This window comes from Nicotiana tabacum, chromosome 18 (assembly GCF_000715075.1).
Source record: "Nicotiana tabacum cultivar K326 chromosome 18, ASM71507v2, whole genome shotgun sequence".
NCBI classification, from domain to species: Eukaryota; Viridiplantae; Streptophyta; class Magnoliopsida; order Solanales; family Solanaceae; genus Nicotiana; species Nicotiana tabacum.
In genome coordinates, this window is record NC_134097.1 from 76,274,480 (window position 1) to 76,283,870 (window position 9,391).

The following is a 9,391-nucleotide window of genomic DNA, read 5'->3' on the forward strand; positions in this document are numbered from 1 at the left end:
TCAACCTCAAAGCATCCTCAGAGACGTTTGTCTTCTTACTCCCCTAGCAAGTGTCAACAAACCCCTTCAATTGTTTGTACACATTTTGATTCGGAGCCCCGATGAAGAATCCATGTTGTTCCAACAATGTAAGCATAACATTTGTGATATGAAAGTTGCCTGCCCTAATGTCGGGGCAGAACTATGGCACTTGCGTATCCTTCATTCGTTAACACCCGATATGGAGCCGCTCTTTGTGGAGGTGGGGTGGAACAAGAACATTGTCTTGAGGCGGTCGGCCTCGTCTATTTTCTTGAGGTTCAAGAGGAACCTATTCAACTTGATCATCTTCCACGTCCACGTCCCTCATAGGCTTGTTTCCAAGAGGATCATCATTGTTGAGAGCTATTATTCACCTACAATTGTTTCACCAAAAAATTAGTAACTCGAAAGGAAAAGGAGACAATTCACATACAAAATCAAATATATAGCTAAATATATTTTTAGCCCCCTGGCAACGAAGCCAAAAATTGATCTCTTCCAAGTCACACCTTTATTAGAGGTTGTAAAACGGTCGATGCAATAGTATTACCCAACTAAGAGTCAGGGTTAAATTCCACGAGGAGCTTTGAGATTGGGATTTAGGAGTATATATTACCATATATGAGCTTGAACTATCATATATTGCACTTCCACAAAATTTGGTTGGTTCTATAGCTAAGTTAAACTAAGATTGCAAATAAGTAATTTAAACTAAGAAATTGTGTTTTGTTGTTATTTTTAAATATTGTAAAAGGCCTAGGGCTATGACCTTCAACTAGGTGTTTGCCTAACGGGCTGTAAACTTTAAAGCTTGTTTTGTTGGTCGAGGTGTATTATAGCTGTCAAACACTCAAGTACCCATTCAATACCTCTCGATAAGAAAGTGATTTTGCCCAATTTGGCTTTCTCAAGTCCAAATGGGTATTGAAAAAAACAGTTGATAAAATGCTCAAGTCGGATTTTATTATCTCTAGATTCAACCCTTTAATTGGGACTATCAATCTCTGGATTTCATCCCAAATTCTTGTTAGCCAAATTTTCTTAGACTAAGTCTCTCTTCCTCAAGAAGAGACCAAGTCAAATAGCCATGAACTAATGTTTGCAACCATTAATTCTGCAATAGAAAGAATGAACAAGGCTAAATTATCAACTCCCAACCATAAACAAACCATAAATTAAACACCCATTAGGTTTACACACTAGGGTTTGGTGACAACCCTAGTTAAAAATCTTAGCTACTCATAATGGATAATGAAGAAAACAATGTAGAAATAATAATTAAACTCTTATTGAAAGATTAAAAGACAAAAATCCAATGGTAAATCACTAAAGTAAGGTAATGTTTCCTAAAACAGAAAGAAAAATGGCTACAGGAGTTTAGATATTCAAAACTTGACCTAAATTTGTGAAAATAAGTTATTTATACAAAGCTGAAAATTTCGGACAAAAATACCCTTTTGAGCATTCTGCAGCAGCACAATTCCATGTGTGGTCTGCACTTCGCTTGAATATTGACAGCAGTTGGAGTCTGCAGCCTCACAATTCCGGATTGCCGTCGCAAGTCTCTTGTTCTGCGGTCCGCACAAAATTGAGTGTGGCTGCATAGGGCCCTTCTGCGGACCGCACAAATCTGAGTGCGGCCGCGTAGTTGACTTCTCTTGAATATTGACAGGAGTTGGAGTCTGCGGCCGCACAATTCTGGATTGCAGTCACAAGTCTCTTGTTCTGCGGTCCGCACAAAACTGAGTGTGGCCGCATAGGGCCCTTCTGCTGACCGCACAAATCTAAGTGCAGCCGCGTGGCTGACTTATGCGGCCGTACAAAAATTTTGCGGTACACATCTTGAGATGATACTTCTCTAAACTTTGAACTCCTGGGTAGCTTTGCGGCCGCACATTACATACGCGGTCCGCACTTTACATTGATCCTCTGACAGACTTCCTTTACATTCTGTGGCCAAAGAATGAATTCGACAGTCTGCACATTATGCTTTTGCATGCTTTTGGTCTTTGAGTTCACATTACTCCTTCTTGAGTCGAATTTAATCTTTTTGGCTCATTTTTCAATACTTTTGCAATTAAGCATCTCATCAGTTTTCGGTAATAAAATTAAACACTTTTGGACTAAAACGAGAGTAAAAAGGCACTAATAAGTAGTCAAAATCCCAACTTATCACCTAACTTACACTACATTCTATACAAAGCTTAATACAATTTTATTTTCTCACTTTTTGATCGTAAGATTGCTGTGCCCGGAAATCTTGTTCCCGAAATTTCCATCTCTGTTGTTTCATTTTTATTTTAAGGCTAAGTATTATATATTTCATCAATTATTTCTTTATTTCAGGATCACATTAGTTCACTTGTCTAAAAACCACGTAAACAACCTCCCTATTTCTTTGGGGTAGGGGTAAGGTCTGCGTACACACTACCCTCCCCAGACCCCACTAGAGGGATTTTACTGGGTCGTTGTTATTGTTGTTGTTGTTGGCTAGAAACCATGTATAAATTCAGCTATACTGTTTTATGGGTAAACAACATATATACAAAAAATATACATCTTTTCGACTATTATTTTGAGAGCAACTATGCAATGTCATTTTCCCTACCATCCTTCGTCAAGTAGAGTAAGTGTCTTATTCCTGTTGAAATCTTCGGAGACACATATTCTGTCAATCGAGATTTTTATGTAAAGTACGTGTAAGCCAAAATATTCTCATGAAAATGAGCTTAAGCATGTGCATGGTAACTTAATAAAACAATCTAACATAAATTCTTAATTTGTTGGACGTGTGAACAAAAATCTTACATTGTAGCTGAAAGAAAAAGAGTAAGTTACATCTAAAGTGTTGGGATATACATAATGGCAGCATGCCTTTTAGGGGAAACTGCCGATCTTAGCTCAAAGCGGAAGGATAGCCCATGCATGTTAACATTATCTTTAGACTATATTATCGCAACAACTAGTTATCAGTGCCTATGGTTCAGTGAGACGAGTATACAAATGGCAGAAAATATGACGTGGGACTTGGTTTACTACCTTTACCAGGCTAGGTGTAGCTTTAAGGCGCGCACACACACACACAATAAAAAGCTAGCCTTTAAGTTTTAGTGGTGTAACAACCCGATCGGTCGATTTTAGACTTAAAGTTCCATTCTGTGGTTCGAGGTCTTAGCTAGTTTTATATTCTATATTATGACTTGTGTGCATGATTGGATTTGATTTTCAGATGTCTCGGTATGAATTTGGATGTTTGATTCTAACATTATAGGTTTAAGTTGAATATGGCGATCGAGGTTTAACTTTTGTAAAAACGACCACGGAATAGTATTTTGATGGCTCCGATAGGTTCGTATTTTGATTTTAGACTTGAGCGTATGTCCGAAATCGAAATCGGAGGTCCATAGGTTTATTATGTTATTTTGCCGCAAGTTGGCAATTTAAAGGCTTATAATTTTGATAAGTTTGACCATTGAATTCATAGCTATCATATTTGGATTTCTATTTCGGGACTTGAAATAGGTCCATTTTGTTCTTTGGAACTTGTTTGCAATGTTTGGCATCCTCCCGAATTGATTTGATAGGATTCAAACGCGCAATTGTGTTTTTAGAAATTCTTGAGTTTCATATAAATTCCATGTGTTTTGGAGATCTGATTCATGGTTTTAGATTTTAATTTGATGATTTGTCGGGAGAAGGAGTCCTTGATATATTTTCAGACTTGTGTTGATGTTTGGTGTGGAAGCCCGAGTGCTCGGGTCAGTTTCAGACGCGCTTCAGAGAGTTCATAAAAGGTTCAGATTTTGCTGGTGTTCTAATCTCGCATGTTCGAGAAATATTTCGCATTTGAAACTGTCGCATTTGCAGGCTCCACTTCACTTTTTCGAAGTGCACTGTGGCCCGAAGAGTTCGCATTTGCAAACTCCCAATTGTATATGCAATACTGGCCCGGGATGAGGAGGGATCGATTTTGCGACCAAGAGGTCGCTTTTGCAACATGTCCATCGTTCGCAATTGTGAACAAATCATCGCATTTCCAATGACACAGGAATGTGAAGGTCTTTGCTTTTGCAGTCATTTCCTCGTATTTGCGGGGTTCTCATTTGCGAACCCCATGTCACATTTGCGACACCTGCGACTGGACATATAAGTTGAAGGACTAGATTTTAATTTCATTTTTATATTTTGGAATCCTAGGCTCTGTAAGAGGCAATTTTGAAGAGGGATTTTCATCTACAAATATTGGGTAAGTAATTTTGATCAATTATCAACTATTTTACATGATTATATGTGTGTTTTAACATCAAAATTATGAGAATCAAAGTGAAATTTTGAGAAACTTCGTCTATATTTTGAAAAATAAGAATTTGAGTTTTAAGAGTCGATTTGGACTATGATTTATAAACAAAATACATGCATAGACTCGTGGGGTTATGGGTAGTCGAAATCTACCCTTGGACTTAAGTTTTGACCGGCGAGCCCGAGGTTGACTTGTGTTTACTTTTGAGGTATTTTGCAAAGATCATAGATTTTTTTGTTAGGATTGATTTCTCCTGCATTATTTGATGTTATTAAGTCTATTTTTGTTAGATTTGAGCCAAGTGGAGGTGAATTTTAATAGAAAAGCTAATTTCGAGAATTGATTGAGGGCTTTTGAGGTAAGTATCTTTCCTAACTTTGTGTGGATTAACTACCCCGCAGGGATTGACTTGGTTGCACTATTTCAACTACGTGAAAGATGTGTACTCGAGGTGATGAGTGTGTCCATGATTTTATATGTGGAAATTTGACCGGTTTAGACTTTTAGGGTTCTTATGCACACTAAAGTGAAGTTGCTCTATTATGTTATGTCGTCCATTGTTAAATTCACTTTTATATACCTTATTAGATGTTGTTGTTACATGTCCTATCTTTTGTTGCCAAATATACTCTTACATGCTTTAATTGTAATTGATGCCTCTTTAATGTTGCATATTATCTCTTTTGTAGTTGATTATCCTTAATTAAAGTTTTTGTTACATGTTACCTCTTGCGTAGATGATAATCCTTAATTGAAGTTGTTGTCATATGTTATCTCTTCCGCAATTGATTAACCTTATTTGAAGTTGATGTTACATCTTATTTCTCTTATTGTTGAACTACTCTTACTTGAAGTCATTATTACTTGTATGTCTTTTATCGCTGAGCTTATCCTTTCAATTTATTGCATTGTTATCATTCCTGTATTGATTTACTTGTTGTACCTTGTGCTATTGTTGTTCTTTTTGTATTCAGCGTTGTTGAGACGTGGGCTATATGTGGTTGTTGTATTGGAATTGTTGTGAAAACGTTGTAGTGTATGGACATATGTGATACGGTTTGATATGTTATGTTACTATGATTTTGGCACAAGTAAAACAATTGAGAGGATTGCCGGGATGTTCGCACGTGAGTTGTCTGTGCTATTGTTATTATTGATATTTTCACATGCGGCGTAACAAGGAAGAATATATATATGTGTGTTTATACATGTGGCGAGATAAGATGAAAATATTATTATCTGCGTGTGGCGAGAAAAGGCGGGCATTTACTTTATTATTGCGCATGCGGCGAGACAAGGGGGCTATGTCGGAGATGATTTGCGATGAATTGTGTGATGTCCTGGGGACATTGTTATCGATGATAATTGTGTAGTAGCATGCCTAACTTGTGTGAGTCATGCATATTAGGGTTTCATTGTGTCGTTTCCTATGTGCCATTCGATGTCTCTGATTATACTTGTTGACTCGAGCTATGATAGAACACTTGCACAATAATACACCATAATTAGTCGCTCATATCGTCCAAGAAGAAGAACCTTGATGTTTATTTATCATTTACATGTATTCGTGTATACTTGCCTTTTGTGCGTGAGTTGCATCGTTGGCACGTCTTTTGTCGGTGTGGATATGAGATATTATTACTGTTAGCACTTGAGTTATCCATGCGGATATGAGATGTTGTTAATGCTAGCATGTGAGTTATCCGTGTGGATATGGGATAATGTTAATCTCTTAGAACGTGAGTTGTCCATGTAGATATGAGATATTAGTAGTGTTGGCACGTGAGTTGTTTGTGTAGTTGCGATTGTAATGTGGACACATGATGCCAAGTGATTAAGGTTCGTGAATTGGGACTCGTGATTTGTGGTTATGCGGTGTGGTACCCCGGAGAATGAAAGCGGTAATATATTGGGTTGTTACTTGTTTTCCCTTACTTGGTTTCACCGGACTTTAATTGTATTCTGCTTACTTTACGACGTTATTACCTGCCTACTCCTTGTTGTTAATTGTTGTTTCTAGTTCTTATTGCAAGTATTGTAATATTACTTTTACCATTTTCGCTTGATATTGTTCCCTGTTAGTTTTATATTCATACTTGTACATGTTATTATGTCTGTTAGGTTTCTTGACTATTCCACGTCACCACTTCACCGAGGTTATTCTTGATACTTACTGGTTATCACTGTGGTGTATTCATGCTACACTTGCTGCACATTTTTTTGTAGATCCACGTACCTCGGAGCGTGTTTATCATTAGTTAGCTAATTGTGAGTTGCGGCGGAGACTTCAAGGTACACCTACTGTCGCATTTGCAGGCCTTAGAGTCACCTTCTGAAGTTTACTTTGTACTGTTTATTTCTATTTTGGAATAGTTGTACGAAAAGATTTTCTAGTAAACTCAGTGGAGCTTATGACTTGTACTACCGGTTTTGAAATATTATATACCGATTTTTGGCATTATATAAAAATTTATAGTTTATGTTTAATAGTTGACTGGTTAAAATCTGTTATTAACTCAGTAAATGTTAGACAAAGACTAGGTTTCATCACCACTCGTAAGGAGGAATTTTGGGTGATGTGGCCCTAATATTCTCGGACGATGTGGTTTCACATAGTAGATCTCCAAAGAAGTCATGAGATGATGGCCCATGTAAACTTAGAGACTGTTTGGACATAAAAAAAATTTCATTGTTTCCAAAATAAAATCACTTTTTTTTCCTGAAATCAGCGTTTGTTCGTAAAATTTCCAATTTTCACTTGAAGATGCATTTTGTAAATTTTAGAAAATTTGAAAAACTCCAAAAATCTATTTTTCAAAATTTTCACTGACAAAACATCAAAACAACCAAACTGAAATTTATGTCCCAACACAATTCTAAATTTCAAATACCATTTTCACTTAAAAAAATTTTTTGACCATTTTTTTTAGAAATTTTCAATTCTTAGGTCCAAACGCCTACTTAGTTCGAAAGGATCCTTGATGGGTTAATTATTATGGGGCTTGCCGTGGTCAAAATAGCATGGGTTAGCCAATTTTCGGACTGTTCATTGAAAAATAACTAGCGTTTGCAAAGTCGTTGAAAAATAGCCACTATTTTGCTACAACACGAAAAAGTTTCATCATAATATACTAGAGATCGGTGCACCTGTGTATGAACTTCCAACATATTATGCTGGAACTCTAACACGCAGAAAGTTCAATCATAATATACTGGAGATTAGAGCACCTCTGTATGAACTTCCAACATATTATGTTGGACCGGTATATTATACTGGAACTACAGTATATTATACTGGAACTCCAGTATATTATACTGGAACAATATACTTATGTTGAATTTTTCGGATTTTGAACAGTATTTTCATTCAAATTTATCTTTACATGAAAAGTGTCTAAATTTCGATTACTTTTGAAATTGTAGCTACTTTTGAATGACCGCTTGTAAATATGACTATTTTTGAATTTCACCCCTTTCCATGTGAAACTTTATTTGAAAGGAAGATTGTTGGGGGGTGTAAAAAAGAAAAAAAGGAAAGCTACATATGAGGTGTAAATTTTTTTGAAAGAAAAAATAACTTTTAACCAAAAAGTACTAATATCATATCATACTAAGAATTTCTTTGGGCTGAATTTGCCAAACACTCTTTATATAGAAAGTGGAATTGTCTTGGAAGTAAATAGTATTTTTACTCAAAAACCAAGCTGATAAAAGAACATACTAGTCTAAATTTCATCTCGTAGATGACAGCTGATCAAAGATGGTCCGAAAATTTCTCGGATTAACTAGTGCATCATAAACCTGGACGAATGACTTGCAATTACATTTGTTTAAAGGCTATATATATCTATTTATCTCATGACCCTAAAATTGACCCGGTCGTGATAGCGGTTATCGTGAAATTAGGTCAGTCGACAAAATTCCCAAATCAAATTATTTTTCAATAAGAGTCATTTTAAGCCATTAATTTAACAAGAAAACTCATAATAAAGTCCTAAATAACCAGTGCGAAAACATAACACAAGCCCGACATCGGGATGTCACAAGTCAAGAGCATCTACTAAGGTCTGAATACAACGAAAAATCTGAAAATATACTAAAACAGTCTAAGGAAGACAAGAGGGAGAAGAACAGGGCTGCGAACGCCGGGCAGCTACCTTGTTAACTCCGATGACTCTGCCACTAAGCGATCAATATCCGCTACTGGGTTCAGATATACCTGAATCTTCACACAAGGTGAAGGGAGTAATTTGAGTACGCCAACTCAGTAAGTAATAAAAGTAAATGAAAGCTGAGCGGTAAGAAAACACGTAAAAACCACGTCATAACACTACAGAAAATATAGTACAATTCCAAAACAGTACAGAAATCATTTATTTCATAAATCAAACTCAGCTTCAGTAAAACACTTTTCTTTTACAAAGAAATATTCTTTCAATAGTTGAAATGAGTGATGAAACAATAAGTAAAAATGATAGGAATGTAAACAGCCCCTCGAACAAAACATAAACCATAAATCGCCCCTCGGGCATAATATCATCAGAACCAGTCCCTCGCTTTACCTCACAATTACTCGTAATCAGCCCCTCGGGCATAACATGAATTAAGAACCACCCCTTGGGCAAAACATGGATCAAGAACAGCCCTTCGGGCAACAATATAAAATAACAACAGCCCCTCGGGTAATATCACATCTCACACACTAGGTACCCGCGCTTGTTGGGGGTGTTCAGGCTCCAGAGAGGCTCCTACATACCAAGTGCTATAACAAGCCATCTCGTGTCATAATAAATCAGGCCCTCGGCCTCATTACAACAAGCCACTTCGTGGCATAAATAAATTAGGTCCTCGACCTTACAATATCATGAATCGGTAACAACCTGCTGCAGCGTGCAACCCGATCACATAATATCTTCACCACACTGGCCCTCGGGCTCACTCAATCAGAAACCTCTCAAGCCACTCAGGCATCAGTAAAACAGGAAACTCAGCTCAAAATATCTTTTAATATGTCAAAACGAAGTAAATACGACTGAGTTATGAAACCGGTAAAATACAGCATGACTGAGT